The sequence below is a fragment of the Saccopteryx bilineata genome, chromosome 2 (genome assembly GCF_036850765.1).
Source record: "Saccopteryx bilineata isolate mSacBil1 chromosome 2, mSacBil1_pri_phased_curated, whole genome shotgun sequence".
In the NCBI taxonomy this organism is placed as follows: domain Eukaryota; kingdom Metazoa; phylum Chordata; class Mammalia; order Chiroptera; family Emballonuridae; genus Saccopteryx; species Saccopteryx bilineata.
This window is the reverse complement of record NC_089491.1, coordinates 255,586,346-255,598,816: the sequence shown is the minus strand read 5'-3', so window position 1 is coordinate 255,598,816 and position 12,471 is coordinate 255,586,346. Positions and strand designations below refer to the sequence as shown.

Below are 12,471 nucleotides of genomic sequence, written 5' to 3'. Positions count from 1 at the left end.
CTTTCTGCAATGGAAGCCTTAGAAACATAGGTAATTTTGATGCAGTTGGGCATCAAGAAGCATTATAAATGAGACAATTGTTGTTCCCTGAACTTCAGCCCGAGAGGGAGACTAATTATTATCATAGATCTTAAATAATAGCTTCAGAGCTTATACTGTGATCTTGGCCCCAGGGAGGCGGGCCAAGCCCTCCCCTGGCATCCTTTGCCTAGCCATTTGCTTCCCTGTCACAACTTATGAGCAACACTAGGTCACTGGGGGTATGTTTGCTGTTACTTCTGCCACCAGCACCTGAAGATATAAGGCATCTTAGGTCTTTAGCAATGTCTACTTGTGCGGTCCCCTCAAGGCCTAGACCTGACCATTGATAACTTTTGTTTGCATTGTCTAATAATAGTTACCAACAATATTGAATAATAATGAAGGTAATGGACAGTTTTCCCTTTTCCTGATCTTAGTGAGAATATCCCTCATTAACAGAGATGCTGACTTTAGGACCAAATTATATGTGTGTGGGAGAGAACATATATTACCATATTAAAAGTGCATCTTTCTGTTTCTATTTTCTTAACTGTTTTTTATTAGGAATAGTTGTTAAGTTTAATAAGTATCTCTTTCTGAATCTGTTGAGACAATAAGATTTTATCTTTTGATCTATTAATATGGTATTTTATAATCAAATATATCTTAATATTGAGCCAAACTTGCATTTCTGAAATAAATCCCACTTGGTAGTGGTATTACTATTTTGGTATTGAATTTTATTTGTTAATTTTTTATTTAGAAATTTTATATCAATATTTAATAACTTGGTCTTAAAATGTACTTTTTATATATTTCTTTGTTTTGCTTAAATATGTGTTATATGTTTATTTTTTTAATGAAAATGAGAAAATTTCCTCTCATTTTTTAGTGCTTTGCAAAAAATTATGAAGCAAACAGATTGGAATCATCTGATCTTTGAAGATTGGTCAGAAATGTCCTGTTAAATTGCCTGAGTCGCATGTCTTTCTGTAGAGTAGTTCAATGATAACACCTTATTTTTTTTTCTGAAGATATTGATCTGCTTAAATTTTTTTACCTTATTTTTTTTATATTTTTCTGAAGCTGGAAACGGGGAGAGACAGTCAGACAGACTCCCGCATGCGCCTGACCGGGATCCACCCGGCACGCCCACCAGGGGGACGCTCTGCCCACCAGGGGGCGATGCTCTGCCCCTCCGGGGCATCGCTCTGCTGTGACCAGAGCCACTCTAGTGCCTGGGGCAGAGTACAAGGAGCCATCCCCAGCGCCCAGGCCATCTTTGCTCCAATGGAGCCTTGGCTGCGGGAGGGGAAGAGAGAGACAGAGAGGAAGGAGGGGGGTGGGGTGGAGAAGCAAGGTGGAGAAGCAAATGGGCACTTCTCCTATGTGCCCTGGCCGGGAATTGAACCTGGGTCCCCCACACGCCAGGCCGACGCTCTACCGCTGAGCCAACCGGCCAGGGCCATTTTTTTTTACCTTTAATAAAACCAGTTTTATTTTTTCCAAAAAAAAAGGTATGCATTTCATCCAGTAGTTTTTTAAGAACAGAAGTTAACATTTGGATTTTTTTCATTTTTCAATATTTTTCATATATTTGCATTATCCATTTTCACTGAATAAGTTAGTAAATAATTTTCGTATTCTATCATTTAAAAAAGAATTTTGATGTGTCAGTTTGATCTAATGTTTTCCTAGCCTCTACCCCATAAACTGTTGCTTTTATTGTGATGGGGAGATGGTTGTTTCTCACTTGTCTTTTTAAAATCTTGTATTGAGAAGAACTCTAAAACTTTCCCCTTTGCTTCATTTTGATGGTTCTCACAGAGCTCTCTCACTTTCCTTTTAATTACCTCTTCACCTAAAGCATTACGTCTCCTACCGTCCTTTACTGTAATGTCGACGCTCTGGCTTCCCCGCCTTCTTTTTCTGTATCTCCCCCTTTCAAAGTGGTTTTGAATTAATATTAGACTTGCTCACGGCTAGCTTTCCCCTTTTATCTTCCACAGATTTCTTGACTGACCTTGCTTTCTGCTTCGACTGTGGCTGATGGTGGAAGAATGAAAGAGAGCCTGCAGGCATTTGGTATCTGTGTATCCACTTAATTATTAATGCATTTCTCTTACATGTAATTTGAAGTCTAAACATTTTCTTATTGTTTTAGTGAGAATGTGGGTGATGTGTAGTTTCATTTGTCCTCTTTCTTTTTTTTATTGAGCATGTATTAAAGTTTTTTAAATGGAATTTCTTGGGGTGACATTGGTTAATAAATGATACAGGTTTCAGGTGAGCGGTTCTACAACACATCATCTGTATAGTGCACTGTGCGTTCACCACCCCAAGTCAAGTCTCCCTCCATCACCATCGACCCCCCTCTCCCCTCCTCCAGCTCCTTCCACCCCCTTTCCCTTCTCCAACCCCACACTGTGGTTTGTGTCTATAAGTGCTTTATTTTTCTTTGCTTAATCCCTTTACCTTTTTCTTGAGCATGGATTTTTAAAGAAATATAGCAAGTACTTCAAATTTCCTTGGTGGACATTATCTCAGCTTCCCAGAATTTTTTATTCTAAATTTTGGAAAAAGGAGAGTGTCATAAGCAAGATGGTGGATGGGAAATCTACAACCCACATTGCCCCACAGAAACAGGTATTGGGCAGTCATCTACAGAGAAAAGTGCTTTGGTGGGAGCTTTGGAATCCTGGTAAAAGGTTGAAAGCCCCAGTGGAGCCTGAGACCGGGGAGGGTCAGTTTGGAAAGCAGATTCATGCATCAGAGGCAGGCTGCTATCTGTTGTCCCTGCTGGAGAACTGAGACTCAGATTCAGCCCGGCTGTCTGCAGGACTGTGTCTCTGGCCCCTTTCATCAGGGGACCTGGAAGGAGCCCTGCCTCCGAGTGCCGCTGGTTAACAGTCCCACTGAGCTTGGACCTGACTGTGGTTCGTGAAGCAGTACTAAGGCCTGGCTCAGCCCTGCTGTAATGTGGTTGAGGCAGTTTTGTCTTCCCTGGGGACTGCTCAGGGGAATTGGCAGAAGCACCCTTAGACACCCTTGGTAACAGGCTTACCAACCTTGGCCCCAACTGCGTGGTCCCTGAAGCAGTCCCATGACCCAGCTCCAGCCCTGCCCTGCTGTGGTCCAGAGGCAGGCCTGTCCAACAAGGAACCAGCCCAGTGACCTGATAGGAACACTCTCAGGGACCTGGTATGAGGCACACCTGACTGCACCTTTGGGAATAAGCCTGTCATTCATGACCCCAAATGTGGAATCAGAAATAGCTGTGAGTCTGGGCTTCAGCCCTGCTTGACTGAAATCCTGGAGATGGTCCCATCAGATTAAGGACTTGGGCTAACAGGTCTTTACCTGCCAAAAGTAGTCATATCAACTGAGAGAGGCAGCTGCTCTTTCAAATGCATAGAAACCAATGCTGCGTTCCATGGATTGAAAAATATCAGGCAAAGACGACACCACCAAAAAAATAAAAATGAAAATAAAAGCTCCAGTAACTATTCCTAAAGAAAAGGAAATCCATGAACTGCTTGACTAAGAATTCAAAATAATCAGCTTCATAAGCAACAAGAGAACAATGATAGACGGCTAAACAAAACCAGGAAAGTAGTACATGAACAAAATAAGAATTTTTTTTTTTTTTTAATTTTATTTTTTTAATGGGGTGACATCAATAAATCAGGATACATATATTCAAAGATAACAAGTCCAGGTCATCTTGTCGTTCAATTATGTTGCATACCCACCACCCAAAGTCAGATTGTCCTCTGTCACCTTCCATCTTGTTTTCTTTGTGCCCCTCCCACCCCCTATCCCTCTCCCATTCCCCCCTCCCCCCCGTAACCACCACACTCTTATCAATGTCTCTTAGTTTCACTATTATGTCCCACCTACGTATGGAATAATACAGTTCCTGTTTTTTTCTGATTTACTTATTTCGCTTCGTATCATGTTATCAAGATCCCACCATTTTGCTGTAAATGTTCCGATGTCATCATTTCTTATGGCTGAGTAGTATTCCATAGTGTATATGTGCCACATCTTCTTTATCCAGTCATCTATTGATGGGCTTTTTGGTTGTTTCCATGTCCTGGCCACTGTGAACAATGCTGCAATAAACATGGGGCTGCATGTGTCTTTACGTATCAATGTTTCTGAGTTTTGGGGATATATACCCAGTAGAGGGATTGCTGGGTCATAAGGTAGTTCTATTTGCAGTTTTTTGAGGAACCACCATACTTTCTTCCATAATGGTTGTACTACTTTACATTCCCACCAACAGTGTATGAGGGTTCCTTTTTCTCCACAGCCTCTCCAACATTTGCTATTACCTGACTTGCTAATAACAGCTAATCGAACAGGTGTGAGGTGGTATCTCATTGCCGTTTTGATTTGCATTTCTCTAATAGCTAAAGAAGATGAGCATCTTTTCATATATCTGTTGGCCATTTGTATTTCTTCCTGGGAGAAGTGTCTATTCATATCCTCTTCCCATTTTTTTATTGGATTGTTTGTTTGTTTGTTGTTGAGTTTTATGAGTTCTTTGTATATTTTGGATATTAGGCCCTTATCTGAGCTGTTGTTTGAAAATATCATTTCCCATTTAGTTGGCTTTCTGTTTATTTTGTTATCAGTTTCCCTTGCTGAGCAAAAACTTCTTAGTCTGATGTAGTCCCATTCATTAATTTTTGCCTTCACTTCTCTTGCCATTGGAGTCAAATTCATAAAATGCTCTTTAAAACCCAGGTCCATGAGTTGAGTACCTATGTCTTCTTCTATGTACTTAATTGTTTCAGGTCTTATGTTTAGATCTTTGATCCATTTTGAGTTAACAAAATAAGAAATTTAACAAGGAAATAGAAACCTTAAAAAAGAACCAAGCAGGATTCCTGGAGCTAAAGAATATAATTACTGAATTGAAAAATTCAAAGGCCAAAAAAGAAAAAAATAATCAACAGCAGGCTTAATCATACAGAAGAAAAAGTCAGGGAACTCAAAGACAAGTCATTTGAAATAATTAGTAATTCTACCAATTAAATTAAATGGATTAAACTCCCCAAACAAAAAACATAGAGTGGCGGAACTGATTGAACAAAACAAACAAACAAACAAACAAAACAAAAAAAGAAAAAAAGAAAAAGAAAAAACCCTCCACAAGATCCAGCAAAATACTACTGCCTACAAGAGGCTTGCTTTAAGCTTATGGATTTAAAGACACATATAAACTGAAAGTGAAGGGATAGGGAAATTATTCCACACAAAGTGTAACTAAAAGAGAGTGGGGGTGGCTATACTTACAGCAGACAAAATATACTTTCAGTCAAAATCCATCACAAGGGATGAAGAAAGTCACTATATAATGATAAAGGTACTCAATTTACCATGGGATATAACAATTATAAACATACAGGAACCTAACACCAGAATATCTAAATATATAAAGCAAATATTAACAGAACTGATGGGAGGAATAGCAATACACTAAGACTAGGAAACTTTAATACTTCCATAACAATGAATAGATCCAGGCATAAAATCATAAGGAATAAACAGACTGAGCAACATATAGACCAGATAAACGTAACAGGCATGCACAGAACATTTCATCCAAAGAATACACGTTCTTCTCAACTGCACACAGGACATTCTGCATAATGTATCGTATCAGGGGCACAAAACAAGTCTTAACAAATTTAATAAGATTGAAATTGTATCAAGTATCTTTCTGACCACAATACTATGAAACTAGAAATTAAGATCAGGAGAAAAAATTTTAATTTTATAAATATATGGAAATTAAAAAACACATTCTTGAAAATCTAATGGGTCAAAGAAGGAGTCAAAAGGAAATTCAAAAGATATAGTAACATTAGAATTTAATGGGTAAATTCTACTCAATATTTAAAGGATAATTAATGTGAATCTTTCTCAAACTCTTCCAAAAAGTAAAGAGGAGCTCATTCTGCATCTTGGTGAACAATCTCTTAATCTCTTTGAAATCACTTCATGGAGGTGATTTAGTTCAGAACAGGTTTCTGAGGCTTGACAGTACTGACTATGAGGGCAGGGTCACTGTCTGTGGAGGGGGCTGTTCTGTGTATGTTGGACACTTAGAAACATCTTTTGGGCTCCATACATCACAAGCCAGTAGCACCTTACTCTCTAAGTCATTACCAACAAAATACCTTCAGATATTTCCAAATATCTCCCGGCGGTGGGTAACTACTCCAGTTTGAGAACCACTGGTTTAAAGGGACATGTTCTCAGCTCTTGGACACCTTGGACTTTCAGTCCTGCTTATGCCATTCAGCTGGTTAGAAACTAGATGTGTCATCTCTCTGTGCTTCCGCGTTCCCATCTGACAGGACGGTTACACATAGACAGTTACGTAAGGTCAGACAGCCTGTGACCCAGTCACGTGGACTCTGTCCACCAGAGTATGGAATACAATTTGTGGCCAGACTAGATGGGATTGAGACCCAGGCAAGAACAGCAGCATAGATGAATGCATAATAATGTCCTTTTTTTCACCAGTGTGCCAGGTTCAAATTTTAGCTGTGCCTTTGTTCGGTTCTGTTCAAATTTTGGTCCTTAGACCTCCACTGTTCAGTATGGTCTCCACTAGCAGAATGTAGGTATTTATGCTTAAACTTAAGTTGATTTAAATTGAGTAAAATTAAAATTCTATTTCTCACTAACATTGTTGCACTTCAACTGCCTAATGACTTTCTGTGCCTCGTAGCAGCCATATTTGGGAGTGCGGCGGTAGAACTTGCCCACCACGGCAGGAAGTGCACTGGGCAGTGTTGACTTCGACAATCACTTACCATTTTCTTTACTCTGTTTTCCCACCTGTAAAATGCAAACATGTAAAACTCCACCACTCTTCACAATCTCTATCACATCTCTCTGTGGGGGTATTATATTGTACCTCCCCACCACACTGAACTCAGGTTGATGTGTGACTAGCATTGGCCAATGACATGAGCAGAAGTGACCAATGTCATTAATGAGCAGGAGATGAAGAACTAGCATGAGCTTTGCCAAGATCTCTGGTCTCTCTGCTGTGAGGGCAGTAGCGTTTCTGTAGAATCTTCTTTGTCAGCTCCTCCTGGGATGATAATTATGTGGAGCAGAGCCATGACCAGCCAGGGGTGATCATGGTGCGTAGTGAGAAGTAAAGTTTTGTTTTGTATGTCACTGAGATTGGTGTGAACTATCATAATAGTACAACGTAGCCCATCCTGACTGCTATAGGGATGAGGATCAGAAAACGGGTGATGTAGCTTCAAAAATAATTAAATAGATAACGTTGACTTCTGTGCTGGACAGTGAACACGGAGTAGATGTCTATGGAGGTAACAGATATGCTTTTCCATTTTATTCATTGGCATATATTTAATTGTTATCACCTGTGAAACACGGGAGAGGAAAAATAACATCAATGAGCTGATGGCTGTGGGTTAAAAGGTTGGAAAACCATCTAGAACCATGAGTCAATCCCCATTGGAGAAATTTTATAACTTACTACTCTTCAGAAATGTGCTTAGAAAAGAGCTGCTTCTTTCCCAAACAAGAGAAAAAGCAAGAGAGTCCAGAAATGATACAGCTGTGAAGACATATTATTCTCAACCCCATACATGTAAAGATCAATGGGAAATGCTGTGTGTTAAACATTCACTGTCCAAAGGGAGGCACATAGACATGCCTGAGTTCACCGGGCAGGGAGCTGTGTCCCACGTGTTCACTGCTGTCCCCTGTCCTGTGATCTGCCCCACTGTGCACTCCTTATCTTCTTACTTCCTCACTCCAGGGTCCACTGCAGGCGGAGTCTACTTAACAGCTCTCAAATCCACCCTTTCCTATGATTTTTCACCTAATTCTTACCTTCCACCTTCTTCTCAGTGGGCAGCGCCCTACCTCCCCTCACCCCTCCTCCTCCTTCTCATCTACTCAGAGGCTCTGCATTCTGGGAACCTCCTGTGCTCTTTCCTGCTCTGAGACAGGGTCCCTCTTTCTCTTCTTAAAATGCCCCTCCTTCTCTCTCCACTATGACGAGAACCACTCTCAGCTTCCTTTGAGAATACTTTGAAAAAGTGCCTTCTATGAGGATTTTTCTAAAACTCCAAATTATGAGAATTTCTAAGGCTACTCTTCTGCCCTACGGTACTTTATATATTCACTGTGTTATTGATTTCTTGTAAGATTTTCTTTTGAATTGCAATGCCCTCAAAAACACGGACAATCAGCTAGTCTTTGTCACAGTGACCCGAACCCAATGCTTGGCTCATGATGTCTCAGTCAGTATGTGTGGAATCCCAGGTGAAAGATGAATGACAGAGACTCAGGCCCTGGGGAAGAGACTGAAGTTTTTTTATGGTTGTCAGGAGCATCATGAGACAGTTAGTGGAGGCCCATATAGGGTGAGCACAGATGGAGGAGTTCCCCCAGGGCTGCAGTTCTGGGTGGAGGGAAGCAGGGCGACAGACCCCAAACTTCCAGCTGTGTCCTTTCTGTGTGTCCCAGCACTTGTGCCATTGCAGCCCTGCCCATCAGAGAATTCACTATCTATAGGTCACAGACCCTGTATAAGGCACATCAGGGTGGTGACACCTTTGCATGAATTACTTCTCCATTGTGATGCCAATGGGGAGGGGATAAAAGAGGCCTGGGGCAGCCCAGCCCCATGTGAGCACCATGGCCTGACCCCTCTCCTCTTCGTGCTCCTCTCTCACTACACAGGTGGGGACAGGTCTGAGGACCAGGCTTCAGTTCTGAAATTTATTCCCTTCATGCTCAATCTCCTGAGAAACTTCCTCTGGTCCCTCCCTACACTGACAAGTGTCTCTGTTTGCAGGTTCCCTGTCCCAGCCTGTGCTGACTCAGCCGTCCTCCCTCTCTGCGTCTCTTGGGGCATCAGCCAGACTCACCTGCACCCTGAGCAGCGGCATCAGTGTTGGGGGTACTGGATAGTCTGGTTCCAGCAGAAGCCAGGGAGCTCGCCTCGGTATCTTCTGAGTTACAAATCAGACTCAGATAAGCACCAGGGTTCCAGGGTCCCCAGCTGCTTCTCTGGATCCAAAGACATCTCGGCCAATGCGGGGCTCCTGCTCATCTCTGGGCTCCAGCCTGAGGATGAGGCGGGTTATTACTGTATGACTTGGCACAATGGTGCTTCCCACAGTGACACACACAAATGGGGAAGTGGGACATAAACCTCCAAGCACTATAGGTGTTGGCTTATGCTTCTTAGTTTGTTAAAGTTGAAATATACCTACGTTATTATGAAAACCAAACCAGTTTTTTAAAATATTTTATTTTTTTAACTTTATTCAGTTGTTTGTTTTTTTTTTTTAAGAGAGAGAGAGAGAGAGAGAGAGAGATAGATAGAGAAAGAGAGAGAGAAGGGGAAGGAGCAGGAAGCATCAATTCTCATATGTGCCTTGGCCAGGCAAGCCCAGGGTTTTGAACCGGCAACCTCAGCGTTCCCAGGTCAACACTTTATCCACTGCGACACCACAGGTCAGGCCAAACCAATTTTCAAAACTCTATTCAGAAATCTCTCCCAGTTTTATTTTCAAGTAAATATAAAGGCTCAGAACAATAGTTTTAAAGGAACATAGTTAGTCCATAGCCCGAATCTGAGCAGGTTATCTGCAGGTGGACGAAGGCGGTGCTGCATGTGGAGAGCTGCCTGCACTGTTCTGCCCAGTCAGTGAGTGAGTGGCCACCGGGCCTCCCTCGTGCCTCCGTCACAGAGTCCCCAGTCAGCCTCAAGGACAATTTCCTGCCCTTCTAGGGTCCCCAGAGTGATAGCAGCAGGGATGGCCTTGCCCATGGCATTCTGGGAAATGGAACAGTAAGTACCAAAGTTTAATTTTGAGAACGGGCATAGGAGGCAAAATAAAAACCAAAACCAAAAAACAACAACCCTCCTCTTCAAAACTGTAGCTGTGGAGGTTGGAAATGATGGATGTTGACACCCAAGTTTACAGAGTTAAGGAGAGTTCAGGGGTCCGCGGAGGGCCACTGTAGGTGGAAGATTTTCGTGTCTAGTTAAGCATGTAGGATACCAGCGATTGCACTTCACCTGTCATCAACACTTGCTGTTAGTTATTGAATGGAATTTAAGTTTAAATATATCATGCAAAGAGGAGAAATACTGTTTACTTGTGTTGTAAATTTAATTATACATTAAACTTAATAACCACAAGCCTGATCAGGAGGTGGTGCAGTGGATAGAGTGTCGAACTGCGATGTAAAGGACCCAGGATCAAAACCCCGGGGTCACCGGATGTGTGCAGGCTCAACAGCTTGAGCGTGGGGTTGCTGGCTTGAGCAAGGAGTCACTCACTCTGCTGTAGCCTCCTGGTCAAGGCACAGATGAGAAAGCAGTCAATAAACAACTCAGGTGCCACGATAAAGAATTGATGTTTCTCATCTCTCTCCGTTCCTGTCTGTCTATCCCTATCTGTCCCTCTACTTGTCTCTCTCTCTCTGTCTCTGTCAAAAAAAAAATTAATCACTATGGAAAAGTGCTGAACTTTTGCTCAATAAAGTGAGGAGTGGTCTTAAAACAGTAGGTTATTTTCCCATTAAGTTTATTCTTTTTCTTGGTTTGAAATATCCAAGAAGGGCCCTGGCCGGTTGGCTCAGTGGTAGAGCGTCGGCCTGAAGTGCAGGAGTCCCAGGTTCGATTCCCAGCCAGGGCACACAGGAGAAGCACCCATCTGCTTCTCCATCCCTCCCCCTCTCCTTCCTCTCTGTCTCTCTCTTACCCTCCCGCAGCCAAGGCTCCATTGGAGCAAAGTTGGCCTGGGTGCTGAGGATGGCTCCATGGCCTCTGCCTCAGGCGCTAGAATGGCTCTGGTTGCAACAGAGCAATGCCCCAGATGGGTAGAGCATCACCCCTTGGTGTGCATGCCAGGTGGATCCCGGTCGGGCGTATGCAGGAGTCTGTCTGACTGCCTCCCCTTTTCCAACTTCAGAAAATACCAAAAAAAAAAAAAAAAAAAAAAAAAAAAAAAAAAAGAAATATCCAAGAAGGATGAAGGTAATATTGTACATAAATTATGATCCTAAAATGTTGTAGATTTCCCCCGCACTTAACTAGTGGTGGAGACTGTAGTAGTTGGACTTCCAATCTCTAATTTCCTGACTCTCAGAAACTGTGGAATCATGTAAGTTATTTTAAGGTTCTAAGATTTGGAGAAATTTGATGAAAAAGAGCAGTATGATGAATACTTTAAGAGAGGGGAGGCGCAACGTGGAGGGTGTACATTGGTGGGGTTAGATCTTGATGTCTGCTTTTCGTGAAACGTGGTGAGACCACACAGGACTCCCTCCCTGTGCGTGATTTCAGTGGACCGTATAAGTCTTACGAGGGTTTCTTATGATTTATTGCTTCTTTTTGCATTTTCCACAGGAATTATGCACATTCATTATGTTTTGTCAAGCTTTCTTGTGTAAATCTTTGACTATAAATTAATTGAAGGACATGGGCGTCTTCCAAACCTTGATTATGTTCAATATGGAAATCCTTAACACAAGGTACTGCCCTCCCTTTTATTTGTATTGTTTATGCTCTATCTTTATCAGAAGTAAAGACTCATGTGGACAGTCAACTCTTATGTTCCTTTGAATAATAAACAGTCCCAGTGTACATTCTGCCCCTTAACTAAAAAGCTAGAGATGCTGCTTTAACAAGAAGGCTGCCTGATAAAAATGAGATGAAAAATCTCTACAGCAGTTCCTAATTCAGTAAAGTATGGAGTGAAGTGAACGTCCCATATTACATTTTAGAGGAGCAGTCATTGTTGTGATACCTAATGAAGAGAAATTCAAGTGTTGGACTTTGACTGAATGTCCACAATAGGAGGAAACCTAAGGTGTTAGAGCAGGGGTCCCCAAACTACGGCCTGCGGGCAGCATGCGGCCCCCTGAGGCCATTTATCCGGCCCCCTACCGCACTTCCGGAAGGGGCACCTCTTTCATTGGTGGTCAGTGAGAGGAGCATAGTTCCCATTGAAATACTGGCCAGTTTGTTGATTTAAATTTACTTGTTCTTTATTTTAAATATTGTATTTGTTCCCGTTTTGTTTTTTTACTTTAAAATAAGATGTGCACAGGGATTTGTTCATAGTTTTTTTTATAGTCCGGTCCTCCAATGGTCTGAGGGACAGTGAACTGGACCCCTGTGTAAAAAGTTTGGGGACCCCTGTGTTAGAGCTCTTCAGTGAGTGTGGTGTTGAAGCTCCTCTGGAAGCTGGGTTGCCAGGGGAGAGGAAGTAGGAGAGAGCCTGGCTGTTGGAAGTGCTCCCCCAGAGACAGTGGTTAGCTTTCACCTGGTGAACATCTGGGGACTGATGAAGTGAACTAATGAATGAACTGTATCCTCAGTTGACAAAGCCTAGTAATGCCCCTGGGACATCTCCCCCTCTGTCC

The 12,471-nt window shown here is 42.3% G+C and overlaps 1 non-coding gene across 1 annotated transcript; it reads left to right on the top strand.

Annotated features, from left to right (window-relative positions):
- The first annotated feature begins 10,663 nt into the window (after positions 1 to 10,663).
- TRNAF-GAA (transfer RNA phenylalanine (anticodon GAA)) lies at positions 10,664 to 10,739 on the top strand. Its single transcript has one exon. It is a non-coding gene; the product is annotated as a tRNA-Phe (tRNA).
- Positions 10,740 to 12,471: the final 1,732 nt, after the last annotated feature.